This window comes from Oncorhynchus keta, chromosome 13 (genome assembly GCF_023373465.1).
Source record: "Oncorhynchus keta strain PuntledgeMale-10-30-2019 chromosome 13, Oket_V2, whole genome shotgun sequence".
Classification (NCBI taxonomy): Eukaryota; Metazoa; Chordata; class Actinopteri; order Salmoniformes; family Salmonidae; genus Oncorhynchus; species Oncorhynchus keta.
This window is the reverse complement of record NC_068433.1, coordinates 48,117,730-48,132,806: the sequence shown is the minus strand read 5'-3', so window position 1 is coordinate 48,132,806 and position 15,077 is coordinate 48,117,730. Positions and strand designations below refer to the sequence as shown.

Sequence of the window (15,077 nt, the reverse complement as noted above, 5' to 3'; positions counted from 1 at the left end):
GTACAAACTTCCACAGAGCACTTCAAATGGTTGTCTAAATGCAAATCCGTAAGTGTAGTGTGTAAAGTACTATGTTTTATGAATTGACTACAGTTGTTCCTAGAGGCTCTGGCTTTCGATATCAATCTATTCATGTCCTTGGGCTTTGGGATGATTATGCTCATATCCTCCTCTATGGTGGAAACACTGCTGACAGCTTTATGAAAGAGGCACTGACACAGGGCTTTACTGTCAACTGTTGTTTTTCACCTGGTGTTAGTATGAGAAACACTAAATAATGCATTGCGTGTACACCAGCCACATACAGGTAACTGTATCTGCTGGTAACCAGTCTGCTGTTCCCACATGCTTCAAGAGGGCCACCATTGTTCCTGTTCCCAAGAAAGCTAAGGTAACTGAGCTAAACGACTACCGCCCCGTAGCACTCACTTCCGTCATCATGAAGTGCTTTGAGAGACTAGTCAAGGACCATATCACCTCCACCCTACCTGACACCCTAGACCCACTCCAATTTGCTTACCGCCCAAATAGGTCCACAGACGATGCAATCTCAACCACACTGCACACTGCCCTAACCCACCTGGACAAGAGGAATACCTATGTGAGAATGCTGTTCATCGACTACAGCTCGGCATTCAACACCATAGTACCCTCCAAGCTCGTCATCAAGCTCGAGACCCTGGGTCTCGACCCCGCCCTGTGCAACTGGGTACTGGACTTCCTGACGGGCCGCCCCCAGGTGGTGAGGGTAGGCAACAACATCTCCTCCCCGCTGATCCTCAAAACGGGGGCCCCACAAGGGTGCGTTCTGAGCCCTCTCCTGTACTCCCTGTTCACCCACGACTGCGTGGCCACGCACGCCTCCAACTCAATCATCAAGTTTGCGGACGACACAACAGTGGTAGGCTTGATTACCAACAACGACGAGACGGCCTACAGGGAGGAGGTGAGGGCCCTCGGAGTGTGGTGTCAGGAAAATAACCTCACACTCAACGTCAACAAAACTAAGGAGATGATTGTGGACTTCAGGAAACAGCAGAGGGAACACCCCTATCCACATCGATGGAACAGTAGTGGAGAGGGTAGCTAGTTTTAAGTTCCTCGGCATACACATCACAGACAAACTGAATTGGTCCACTCACACTGACAGCGTCGTGAAGAAGGCGCAGCAGCGCCTATTCAACCTCAGGAGGCTGAAGAAATTCAGCTTGTCACCAAAAGCACTCACAAACTTCTACAGATGCACAATCGAGAGCATCCTGGCGGGCTGTATCACCGCCTGGTACGGCAACTGCTCCGCCCTCAACCGTAAGGCTCTCCAGAGGGTAGTGAGGACTGCACAACGCATCACCGGGGGCAAACTACCTGCCCTCCAGGACACATACACCACCCGTTGTTACAGGAAGGCCATAAAGATCATCAAGGACATCAACCACCCGAACCACTGCCTGTTCACCCCGCTATCATCCAGAAGGCGAGGTCAGTACAGGTGCATCAAAGCTGGGACCGAGAGACTGAAAAACAGCTTCTATCTCAAGGCCATCAGACTGTTAAACAGCCACCACTAACAGTGAGTGGCTGCTGCCAACACACTGTCATTGTCACTGACCCAACCCCAGCCATTTTAATAATGGGAATTGATGGGAATTATGTAAATATATCACTAGCCACTTTAAACAATGCTACCTTATATAATGTTACTTACCCTACATTATTCATCTCATATGCATATGTATATACTGTACTCTACATCATCGACTGCATCCTTATGTAACACATGTATCACTAGCCACTTTAACTATGCCACTTTGTTTACTTTGTCTACACACTCATCTCATATGTATATACTGTACTCGATACCATCTACTGTATGCTGCTCTGTACCATCACTCATTCATATATCCTTATGTACATGTTCCTTATCCCCTTACACTGTGTATAAGACAGTAGTTTTGGAATTGTTAGTTAGATTACTTGTTGGTTATCACTGCATTGTCGGAACTAGAAGCACAAGCATTTCGCTACACTCGCATTTAACATCTGCTAACCATGTGTATGTGACAAATAAAATTTGATTTGATTTGATTTGAACTGCCAAAATAAAGGAAACGTCAACATAAATTGTATTAATAGGGTGTTGGGTCACCGCGAGCCGCCAGAACAGCATCAATTCGCCTTGGCGTAGATTCTACAAGTGTCTGGAACTCTATTGGAGGGATGCAACACGATTCTTCCACGGGAAATTCCATCATTTGGTGTTGTTGATGGTGGTGGAAAACATGGTCTCAGGCGCCGCTCCAGAATCTCCCATAAAGTGTTCAATTGGGTTGAGATCTGGTGACAGACACACACACACACACACACACCCTTTAAATTCTCTATGCTTCTTTGAGACCCCTCTTTCAAAGTCACTGAGATCTCTTCTTCTAGCCATCGTAGCCAAAATAATGGGCCACTGGGCATTTTTAGACATAAACCTAAGCATGATGGGATGTGAATTGCTTAATTAACTCAGGAACCACACCTGTGTGGAAGCACCTGCTTTCAATATACAGTACTTTTTATCCCTCATTTACTCGATCGAGTGTTTTGTTTATTTTGGAAGTTGTCTGTATATTTCCATAGTGATAAGATCAAATCAGATCCAAAAGGTTAGTGAACATAGCAAATGTTTTCCTATAAACCCTGGGATTTATAAACACATGATCAAGGGAGTAGTAGATTACAGCAGCTCTCGCATGTTGTAGAGCTCTCGCATGCAATGCACTGATCAAATAGATATTTGACTAGACAAAACAAGATGTACTTTATCGTCCATTAGCTTGCAGAGAACGGAATTAATGTCTTCATGCTCACAACCCAACATGCATGCATACCTGAAAGTGTCTTCATCTGGGGTGTATAAAAACACACACAATGGTTACACAACAATACTGACTTAAATGCGAGCGTCTGTCAGCCCTTTTACGGAGCTGTGTGCTGCTCTGCACGACTCCACGAATACCAAGGGAGTCAAGGACTCTGAGGCTTGCCTGGCTGTTCTGTCGAGAGTTGTGTGAGAGAAACATGACACTGCTGCTGCGTGTCACGTTGAAAAAAATGACTTGTTCTCAGATATTCTCCCAGTTTGCATTCATCACATTAACAGTCCACCGTGCGGCGGTTGCTTCCCCGTGTGCCGTCTTGCATCCCGGGCTGGGAGTTGCTGAGACAAGGTTAATGACATTTAAGTGAGGATACTTCACAGCATTGCATTATGGGGCTGTGGGCTCCATTTATCTTGCTTAACAGCCTCTGCTGCAGCCCTAAGAGACACTATTACAGAGAACAGACAGGCCTCAGAAAAGCAGAGAGCATCAGAAACAAAACTATGAAGGAGCTGTATTCATGTTACATTCCCAGCTCTTATGTTTACATTGTTTTTGGTTTCAAGTTCTATTGATAACACTCATATAGAAGTCAATACAAACAGAAATCCATGAGCATACAACATATTAATGGATAACAGCAACAAAATAAACAAACGAGGAACAACAAAACAATATGAATAAAGTATTGTGGTCTTAAAGTGACTCATTAAATCAATGAGCAGACATGGATTGGTGACGTCGTGCACCTTTCTGTTCTAGACTTTGGTAATAGTCCGTTTGTTTCGGCTACGGGTGTTCCTGCTTCTGGTCAGGGGGTAGCCAGTCTCTGAATTTAGACTTTAGGAGGCTGACAGCTAAGTCAGTGCAGAGTTGTGTCTTTCATGAAGCCGGGGTAGGGGCAGTTGGCCTTCTTTTGATTTCATAGGAATACATATGATGGAAGAAAGATGTACAACGGGATCTTAACAATAGAAAACAATCCAACTGAAAAATACCTCCATATTGCTAAGACAGGAGAGTGTGTGTGTGTGTGTGTGTGTGTGTGTGTGTGTGTGTGTGTGTGTGTGTGTGTGTGTGTCTGTCTAAGATACACAAATCACACAGGATTTACAGTATGTTACCTGTAAAAACTTTTTTGGGGGGCATAAACCATTTATATATACTGTGCACATGCCGGCACTGGTGATTGAGGGAGTAGGGGTATGCAGATGTGGATGGGCGTCTATTTTAATAAATCCATTGAATATACACCATCACAAAGAAATCTATGATTACTTTGGTTTAGGCAGGTGCTAAGAACCACAAGACTAATAAAATGGCATATTTTTTTGTTTAATTATGTTACTGGTCTATGCAGCCTGCAGGATACATGGCTGCGCCATGCAGATTAAATTAATAGTTGGCTATTTTGTTAATTAAAACAGAGAAGACATACTTACATTCCCCTGCTTTGATCACAGTCAACACCTTTTATAGTAATAATATAATGGAATATACTGTAACATTATCAAATATCAATAATATTTTCCCGCAACTTGAGTGACACGGTAACGCATGGAAACGCTGCCACGTAAACAAACAAGTTCTATTTTGAAACAGAGCCCATGCCCTCATTTTTCAGAGTTTGTCAGTGATTGTATGTTAGAAACCTTAAGACTCTGCTCTTTCCGATAATGTAAAGAAATGTAAAAGCTGACCTGGATGAACGTCCGTAGGATGATTTGAAAAAGTCAACGTTGTATCCACGTTTCATACATTTTCCTACCTTCACTCTGCTTTGTTAGATATCATGCACATTGATATCTTGCTAACACATGTTAGCCAACTTCCTTTTTAATAGTAGGCAGCAGATAGTTATCTACAGTAAATAGGACTAATTGTAGGGTAGGGCAGCTCAGCCGCCGAAGTCACTTTAACAACCATATGCAAGAATCTCCTCTGTGTTGTCTTAGGAATTCAACATTCTCAGTTTTATTTCTCCAACCCCCCATTGTCTCATCTCTGAGAAGCAGAGTTCACATCATATAAATCTGATATCTGATTGGAGGTTAACTTTACAGTAATACCATTGGCCAACAACTCAGATTTAGAATCAAACAACTCAGATGCTTAAAAAAATAAAATAAAAAATAAAAAGTCTAAGATTCATTGTTCTTTCTCTTTTTGTCTCTTTTCTTTCCTTTTTTCTCTACCCCATAGATTTCTGGGGCATGGCCTTTCAGGCTATGATTTCTCCCCTTCCCTCTCTGATCATGCATAGAATAATGATTTGTTAATGTAAGTATTGCCTTGTAACTTCAGCTTTATGCCTTGTATGTGAATCCAATCATTTTCCAAAGTAGTAAAATACACTTGTATTTCAAATTCCATTCTCAGACATTTCTTCATTGCCTATTACTGTAACTCAACTACAGTGTTCTTTCATATTGCTAATTATCTTTATGGAGTAAGACAAACATTTTAATAGGCTAAATACTTAGTCTTATTACGAGTTGCCCTTGAGGTATTTATAATATCATCTACACTGTCAAATATTACTTCCCACTACAGTAGCAGAACATGCTCAACATAAATGTCAACAAGTTATTGAAGCCTATAGCTTTGTGTGACTCCAGGAAAAGAGGAATAGTGCCGTGGCAATGTTCTCCCTCTCATAAATCACATGCACATTGTTTAAAAAGGAATGTATGGGTGTTTGCGATCTGAAAGCCTTTGGCGCTTCGCAGCCCATTCAAATGTCAGAAATCCCAGAAGGCATTTAGCTTAATAAAAGTTCACATTAAAAGCAGAGTTGTAGTTTAAGTTTGTCACGTATGTATATTTACCCATAAGTTCTTAGGTAAATATAAGGACCTTTAAAAATGTACCTTGTTAAATGTCAATACAAAAATATAAAATGCAGATTCCTGTGTGTGTTCCCTCAGTCTAAATGCTAAAGCATTTCTGTGACAATAGACAAGTCCAGCTCAAGGACAGAACTACAATAATGTAAATGGAGAGAATAAATGCATTAAAAGGAATTCAGTGAAGCTTTGTAATTGACAGGTTTGATGTCGGACAAGAATAGACTGTTCATGATTTATTGTGTGCCAAAGCCGGTAAGATAAAAGGCAACGTTTTATACTGAGGCGTTGGTGGGACCATTAAACAGATTACTGCATTAAAGACTACCTCGCCAAAGAAAATCAATGTACAGGCTTTTTTACAGACAATACCTTTCATGGTAAAGTTAACAGCTTTTCGAGTCAGTCAGTCTGTGTCGGTCTTCCCATCTATCCATGGCCAAATATATAATTCATGACAATGTTCTCCCACTCATAAATCACATGCACATATCTTTTTAAAGAAGGAATTTAAGGGTTTGCAATCTGACAGCCTTTGTGTGCGAGACAGCCCATTAAATGTCTGAAATCCCAGAAGGAATCCCTAATAAAAGTTCCACAATAGGCCTATTTTTGCATTCCAGCATTCTCCATCTATGTCTCCTTGCAAAGCTGCTAAATATCCCTATCTGTTACTCTGGAGGCTCTCGGTCATATTAGGAGTACACGATTGACATTTCAAAAGGTGAGGCCTAAGAATTCAACTGGAAAAATGAAGAGACTACAGCCAATGACCTATTTTAGCTGGCAGCAGTCTTGTAAAGGATAAATATGAATCTGGTTAACCTGATTTACTGACTTGTAATCTTGATCAACAAACGTGATACCCTCTGAAAATATTGTCTCGGGCTATACAACCAAACTTCTGAACAGCTTAAAGAATATTACATCTAAGCAGGGAACCTTCATTTAATGCATTTGAAAACTGTCTAGGCAGGGAGGAGAAAGTGCCTGCCTTAAAGAAAGGATTCTCAAGCTTTGCTGGACTGACAGGTGCAAATAACAAATGGAAATGAGGGTTGTTAAGGTGTTGGATACCACAATGGGGTATGTGTCTTATTCATGTCGTTATGCTCTAGAACGGTTTCCTTTAAAATCATTTGCACATGCAGTACCACAATCAAAACATAATTGTTTTGCAAAACCATATACTGTAGCTACATGTGTATACAGTGGGGAGAACAAGTATTTGATACACTGCCAATTTTGCAGGTTTTCCTACTTACAAAGCATGTAGAGGTCTGTGATTTTTATCATAGGTACACTTCAACTGTGAGAGACGGAACCTGAAACAAACATCCAGAAAATCACATGGTATGATTTTAAAATAATTACTGGGCCAATTGCGTGTCGCTTCAGGGGTCTCCCAGTCACGGCCGGCTGCGACACAGCCCAGGATTGAACCCGGATCTGTAGTGACGCCTCAAGCACTGCAGTGCCTTAGACAACTGCGCCACTCGGGAGACCCCAAAAAATATTTTAAGTCTTGAGACAATTGAGACGGATTGTGTATGTGTGCCATTCAGAGGGTGAATGGGTAAGACCAAAGATTTAAGTGCCTTTGAACGGGGTATGGTACTATAGTAGGTGCCAGGCACACCGGTTTGTGTCTAGAACTGCAACGCTGCAGGGTTTTTCACGCTCAACAGTATCCCATGTGTATCAAGAATGATCCACCACAATAAGGACATCCAGCCAACTTGACAACTGTGGGAAGCATTGGAGTCAACTTGGGCCAGCATCCCTGTGGAATGCTTTCAACATCTTGTAGAGTATATTCTCAATCCAAGATGGCGGCGCAGTAGGACGTGTATATCTGTCTTTGTCTCACCCAGTCTTATCCCTTGTAAATAGCCAGTCTTTTTTCGTATATATATATATTAATCTCACTTCTATCTACGAACTAAATATACTTTCCTGCAACCTGCCTCACCCAATGTTGTACGGATCTGCTATTTTTATCCCTTATAACTGGAACTTCCATCAGGTACTAGCCAGCTAACTAGCTAGTAGTCTGTTAGCTACGGCTAGCGGTCCTCAACTTCCCCCCGCCCCCCGGCATCAGCCAGCCCTAGCCTCGAGTTAGGCCCATATACCAACTAATTCTAGGGCTACAATTACCTCCTTTGCCAATTGGCCTGGACCCTTTATTGTCGACACAGAGCCCTGCCGATCCATCACGACTGGACTGGCGACGTGATCACCCGATGTGGACTCAACAGGCTATTCTGTTACAATATCGCCGCAACTACAGAACCATCTACTAGCCCCGGCCCGTTAGCTTTTTCTGAATGCTGTGTCACCTGCTCGCCCAGCGTTGTAGTGAATACCGTACAGCACCCAGACTCACCTATTGCTACTCTTTTGACCCTATGATCACTCAGCTACACAGCTGATGGCCCCTGGACTGTTTCAATAACACTGTACCTCATTTTGTTTACCTGTCGGCCCCAGCCTCGAACTCAGGTCCTGCATGTATCTAACTGACCCGCTCTGCCCTTTCTTCGCCATTCACCCAGTGTTGTCTTAGCTCTCCCGATCAACACCTGTGATTGCTTTATGCCTCTCTCAAATATCAAAATTCCTTGTCTACTGCTGTCTTGGCTAGTTTTTATTGCTTTATTTCACTGTAGAGACCTCAGTCCTGCTCAAAATGCCTTAGATAGCTTATGTTAATTGATGCCTCCAGACAAAACCTCGCTCATCATCACGCAACACATAGGTTTACCTCCACTGTACTCACATCCTACCATACCCTTGTCTGTACATTATGCCTTTAATCTATTCTACAACACCCAGAAATCTGCTTCTTTTATTTTTTGTCCCCAAAGCAACAGACAACCAGTTCTTATAGCCTTTTAGCCTGGGTTAACCTCTACAGCACCAGAGGAACTGAGGAGGAGAAGGATAAGGGTATAAGAGTAGGATAATGTAGAGGTTAACCCAGGCCCTGTAGCCCCCAATTCCACTCCAACTCTCCTTCCATGGCCTCCAACTGCGCTTAAATGCATGTAAAAACAAAATGCATGCTCTTCAACCAATCGGTGCCTGCACCCGCACGCCTAGCATCACTACTCTGGACGGTTCTGACTTAGAATATGTGGACAACTACAAATACCTAGGTGTCTGGTTAGACTGTAAACTCTCCTTCCAGACTCACATTAAGCATCTCCAATACAACATTTAATCTAGAATTGGCTTCCTATTTTGCAATAAAGCATCCTTCACTCATGCTGCCAAACATGCCACCATAAAACTGACTATCCTACCGATCCTTGACTTTGGTGATGTCATTTACAAAATAGCCTCCAACACTCTACTCAGAAAATTGGATCCATCACAGTATCATCTGTTTCGTCACCAAAGCCCCATATACTACCCACCACTGCGACCTGTATGCTCTCATTGGCTGGCCCTCGCTTAATATTTGTCGCCAAACCCACTGGCTCCAGGTCATCTATAAGTCTAGCTAGATAAAGCCCCGCCTTGTCTCAGCTCACTGGTCACCATAGCAGCACCCACCCGTAGCATGCGCTCCAGCAGGTATATTTCACTGGTCAACCCCAAAGCCAACTCCTCCTTTGGCCGCCTTTCCTTCCAGTTCTCTGCTGCCAATGACTGGAACGAATTGCAAAAATCACTGAAGCTGGAGACTCACATCTCCCTCACTAACTTTAAGCATCAGCTATCAGAGCAGCTTACAGATCATTGCACCTGTACATAGCCAATCTGTAAATAGCTAATCCAACTACCTTATCCCCATATTGTTATTATTCTTTAGCTCCTTTGCACCCCAGTATCTCTACTTGCACATTCATCTTCTGCACATTATCACTCCAGTGTTAATTTGCTAACTTGTAATTATTTCACCACTACGGCCTATTTATTTCTCTACCTCCCTAATCTTACTTCATTTGCACACACTGTATATAGACTTTTCTATTGTGTTATTAAGTGTACGTTTTTTATTCCATGTGTAACTCGGTGTTGTTTGTGTAGCACTGCTTTGCTTTATCTTGGCCAGGTCGCAGTTGTAAATGAGAACTTGTTCTTAACTGGCCTACCTGGTTAAATAAAGGTGAAATAAATAAAAAATAAAAAATATACCCTGACGAATTGTGTTGGGGGAGGGGGGTTGTTAGCATTCTTAATGTTTCATATAATCAGTGTTTACAACGCACACCGTTTCAGAACACAGAACCCAAACCACTCTCCCCTTTGGACCAGGCGCCACATTAGAATCAGATAAGCTGGAGGAATGTTACCTATGGTGTTGTTTATCTGACAAGGCTCCAGGTTTAGGGAAAGTGTTTTCCTTGTACGGCTCACATACCACAGAGGGGTAAGGCCTAATAACCAGGAACACATGGGGTCCCCAGAGAGAGGCCCTCTGTGACACAGACATCACTGATTACACTACCTCACAGAGGAACGCAGCCACAGGCAAGGAGAGAAAGACACCCATGTGTGTGTGTGTGTGAGTATTTGTGTATGTGCGTGCATACAGGTGTGTGTGTGATTCCATGTGTATCACAAGGTGATACTGTGTGGGGGAGGACGGGTTGGCAGCAGGCGATGGGGATACGAAATAGATGAGTAGGAACAGAGAAAGGATGACAGTGGAGGAGATAGTGCTGCAGCCATTACAGAACTCTCTCTGTTCTCCCTCTCACTGAGACGGGCTGGTCAGTAGGGCCGGGAGGATACCAGTATCACGATACTCGTTAGTATCGGGGGAAGGAAACAAAACACGAAGTGGGTTTAACATCTTTAGGAAAACAGCCCTGATGTTGGAAAACAAAAATCATTATGCTTTCATCCGGAGTCACATTTATTTATTTTCCAAGCTGTAGCACACAATATTTTACATACAGCAGGTTTTTAAAGGACCAAAGAGTTTGGTCTGCTTCGTGTTTTCATTTTTTCCCTGGAAAACATATTGCAATACTGGTATTGTCACAGCAAAACTGCTCAGTGCTAAAATGCTATTACCTAGTCTCATCTCCATGAACAGGTTGTTATAGGGCAGGAACAGACAGCTCTCCACAGAGGAAGAAGAAGAGGAGGACAGTGTTACACTGCTATTACCTCGTCTCATCTCCATGAACAGGTTGTTATAGGGCAGGAACAGACAGCTCTCCACAGAGGAAGAAGAAGAGGAGGACAGTGTTACACTGCTATTACCTCGTCTCATCTCCATGAACAGGTTGTTATAGGGCAGCAACACACAGCTCTCCACAGAGGAAGAAGAAGGGGAGGACAGTGTTACACTGCTATTACCTAGTCTCATCTCCATGAACAGGTTGTTATAGGGCAGGAACACACAGCTCTCCACAGAGGAAGAAGAAGAGGAGGACAGTGTTACACTGCTATTACCTAGTCTCATCTCCATGAACAGGTTGTTATAGGGCAGGAACACACAGCTCTCCACAGAGGAAGAAGAAGAGGAGGACAGTGTTACACTGCTATTACCTAGTCTCATCTCCATGAACAGGTTGTTATAGGGCAGGAACAGACAGCTCTCCACAGAGGAAGAAGAAGGGGAGGACAGTGCTTTACTTGGTTCAGATAGATAGACCCAAGAAAGGATGAAAGGAGAGAAATACGAATCAACTATCAAATGAAAGTCAGAAAGCTCATTAATCAAGTTCACTTCTTATTGATGCAAAACTGTGTGGACTCAAAACGGTAGGGGATTATTTTGTTCCGCAGAAAGGTCAACGGTTCCTAGTATTTGAAGTTGCCAGTCCCGTCTCAGTCCAGACATCTTGATACCGGTGCAGAAGCTAAAAAGCCTGACAGTTTGATCTCGAGGTAGCTGTATATTACACAGACAACATGGCAAACGCTTGTCTGTGTGATAAATGGGGTCAGAATGAAATAGCACATTTTTGGAATGCTCCGTCTTTACAGATGTCGGCTTGACAGCTCCCTGTAAATCCACTCTTAAATTCTCTACTGCTCTCTATCCCCCAACCCCCCCTACTCTCACTCTCTCTCTCCGTCTGTCTCTCCTTCCCTCCTGTCTATATCAAATTTCAAATCAAATCAAATTTATTGATATAGCCCTTCGTACATGAGCTGATATCTCAAAGTGTTTTTCAGAAACCCAGCCTAAAACCCCAAACAGCAAGCAATGCAGGTGTAGAAGCACGGTCGCTATTCCTCTGTTAGCTGGTCACTAAGGTCACAACGGCATGACACACAGCCGTCAAAATTCCCTAGACCAAAGGCAGGGAGTGGCAGAGCAATGGGTGAGATGCAGTGCGGGAGATCCCCAGTGGTTAGTCGTGGCGGTGCCCACATCTACTCTGATTTAAGGGGAATAGGTTGTAGTGGTAAGGTGGGCTCAGCAGGCACCTCCATATCTCATTTCCTTGGGCTGAAGTGTAATCTGCTTATGTTTCAGCGGGAAGGACGTGTTACGTGATCTTAATCTTCTGGGTACACTATACGGCATGTCAACGGAGTAGAAGCCTCTTCACTTTCAACACACGTGAGACATAGGTTAAACGAGTGGGTGGCTCATATTTCTAGTGATTTAAGTGTTTGTGGACCTACTGACTTTAAATGATTAACTACATTTGGAAAGCTCTATATGAATATATCATCTGATACTGTATTGTACTGACAGTAACCATATCTGTAAATATAACACGGGGAGGAAATCCAAATGGTTTCCGCGGTTGCCTTCGTTACCAACATATTCTCAAGTCCTTTCATGTCTCCGCCTAGAGCGCTTGACAGCACTTCAATTGCACACTTGTTGACTGCACAGTAATGATCTCAAGGCGAAAGTAACAGAAAATGATATTTCCAAAGTCACTGCGTATAGAAACAATCACATCAATAATAACCAACCTGATAGTAGGGTCTCCATCTTATTCACGTATGTTATGCTCTGGAATGGTTTAGTTTAAAATCAATTGCACAATCAAAATATAATTGTTTGCAAAACCATATACTGTAGCTACATTTGTATATATAAAATCAGTTTGGCCTTGCTATGACATCTATTAACGCAGAGGCCTCAATGTTCTCAAACTGCATGCTCCATATCAATAGCATGTCATACATGCATATTCATTCCTGCTGCAACACAGGCTCCAAATGAAGCTATAAGCACTTAGCCCTGTGGACCTTGGAGCTGAGCTGGGTTGTGACCGTCTCAAAAACACAGCTATCTAAGCAATATGTTTTTAGTACTGCTAATGTCATCACACCCAGAGAATGGTTATGGAATGCATTTGTATTTTGTAGCGTATTGTAGTGCATCATTTTGCAATACGAGCTGGTTTATATAGAGCAATGCATTGGTTGCGGCGCCCTCCTTCTCAAGCAGCTTATGGAGTGCTTTCTCTCTGACCAACAGTGCCTCTGTTTGGTGGCACTGTGGTATCTATCTATCTCATCATCACATTCTGCTCAAGGGAGGGGAGTGTGTAAGTTGGGGCTGGACTCAGCTGTAGATCACCATGGGAATCAAGAGATCTTGTTTTGTACTATACATTTAGAAAAAAGGGTACTTTGGGGTTCTATATAGAACCTTTACTATATAGAACCTTTAGAAGCCTATACTATACTTATATATATATATATATATATATATATATCCAGTGAAGACAAAAAACCTTGAGGGTTCTATCCCTCTCTAGAGTGTAATGGGGATTTTAGAAATTAAACAGCAAACAAAAGCTAACCCAGTCACATCAAAGAGCTAAGAGCTAACCTAACACATCAAAAGCTAACCCAGTCACATCAAAGAGCTAAGAGCTAACCTAACACATCAGTGAAGTCACATCAAAGAAAACTAACCTAACACATCAAGGGTTCAGTCACATCAAAGAGCTAAGAGCTAACCTAACACATCAAAAGCTAACCCAGTCACATCAAAGAGCTAAGAGCTAACCTAACACATCAAAAGCTAACCCAGTCACATCAAAGAGCTAAGAGCTAACCTAACACATCAAAAGCTAACCCAGTCACATCAAAGAGCTAAGAGCTAACCTAACACATCAAAAGTTAACCCAGTCACATCAAAGAGCTAAGATCTAACCTAACACATCAAAAGCTAACCCAGTCACATCAAAGAGCTAAGAGCTAACCTAACACATCAAAAGTTAACCCAGTCACATCAAAGAGCTAAGATCTAACCTAACACATCAAAAGCTAACCCAGTCACATCAAAGAGCTAAGAGCTAACCTAACACATCAAAAGCTAACCCAGTCACATCAAACTCTGAAATGACAGCTAACATTCCCTCTTCATTTGATTTAGCTGTTTTCCATTGACATTTATATCAATATTAATGATGGTGCTGTATGACTTCACGTGTTCAGAAAAATGGCGAGCTGAAGTCTGACATGTTAAATCTTTCCCTTGCCATGGAGAGCTAATGTATATTTTGAAACATTATTGCTAAGGTCTGAGTGGCAAACAGCCAGGCACAAACTTGTGCTGTTGCAAACTAAATTCTAGCTAGAAGCAAGAGGATATATATATATATATATATACACAAAGTTGATTATTTCATAAAAAAATATATGAAGCCAAAGTCTTATTATAAGCTATATACTAGATAAATAAAATTGAAACTTTATTAGAATGAGCATTTGGTAAGCTAGCTAGCTAAACAGAAAAAGCTAGGCTACTTTAATTTGCCACTTCACAAGCTAGCTTTCTCTTTCTAATGAACCATTTTTTATTATGGGATATGCCAAATAGAGCTACAGACCCAGTCTGACATTAATAATTAGCTAATTCTCTCTTTCATTTCAGAGTCAATTGAGGGGACTATGTTCATTAAAACCATTAGAAGACTGTTTCTGAATAAGAAGAGGTATGTAATAAATGATTTATAATAAATTATGAATAATAATTATTGGTGATTCAATAGCCTAGTTAATCATTGCATGACTTTTAACATACAATCTATGTTTTGATCTCTCTTTCAGTATCCCAGAACTATCAGAGGCTCTCTCTTTCGGTATCCCAGAACTATCAGAGGCTCTCTCTTTCGGTATCCCAGAACTATCAGAGGCTCTCTCTTTCGGTATCGCAGAACTATCAGAGGCTCTCTCTTTCGGTATCCCAGAACTATCAGAGGCTCTCTCTTTCGGTATCCCAGAACTATCAGAGGCTCTCTCTTTCGGTATCCCAGAACTATCAGAGGCTCTCTCTTTCAGTATCCCAGAACTATCAGAGGCTCTCTCTTTCAGTATCCCAGAACTATCAGAGGCTCTCTCTTTCAGTATCCCAGAACTATCAGAGGCTCTCTCTTTCAGTATCCCAGAACTATCAGAGGCTCTCTCTTTCAGTATCCCA

At 42.2% G+C, this 15,077-nt stretch overlaps 1 protein-coding gene and 1 long non-coding RNA gene across 5 annotated transcripts in view; both read right to left on the bottom strand.

The window, feature by feature from the left end:
• LOC118392499 (PRKC apoptosis WT1 regulator protein-like) overlaps positions 1 to 15,077 on the bottom strand; it is an 84,514-nt gene that overhangs the window by 14,672 nt on the left and 54,765 nt on the right. The gene's annotated exons all lie outside the window — the stretch shown is intronic.
• Positions 13,293 to 14,078, bottom strand: LOC127906830 (uncharacterized). Of its 2 annotated transcripts, none has more exons than XR_008062950.1 (3): positions 13,907 to 14,078; positions 13,613 to 13,759; positions 13,293 to 13,530 (listed from the first exon to the last, which is right to left on the bottom strand). It is a non-coding gene; the product is annotated as an uncharacterized LOC127906830 (long non-coding RNA). The 2 variants fall into 2 exon arrangements; XR_008062951.1 differs by lacking the exon at positions 13,907 to 14,078 and adding an exon at positions 13,809 to 13,881.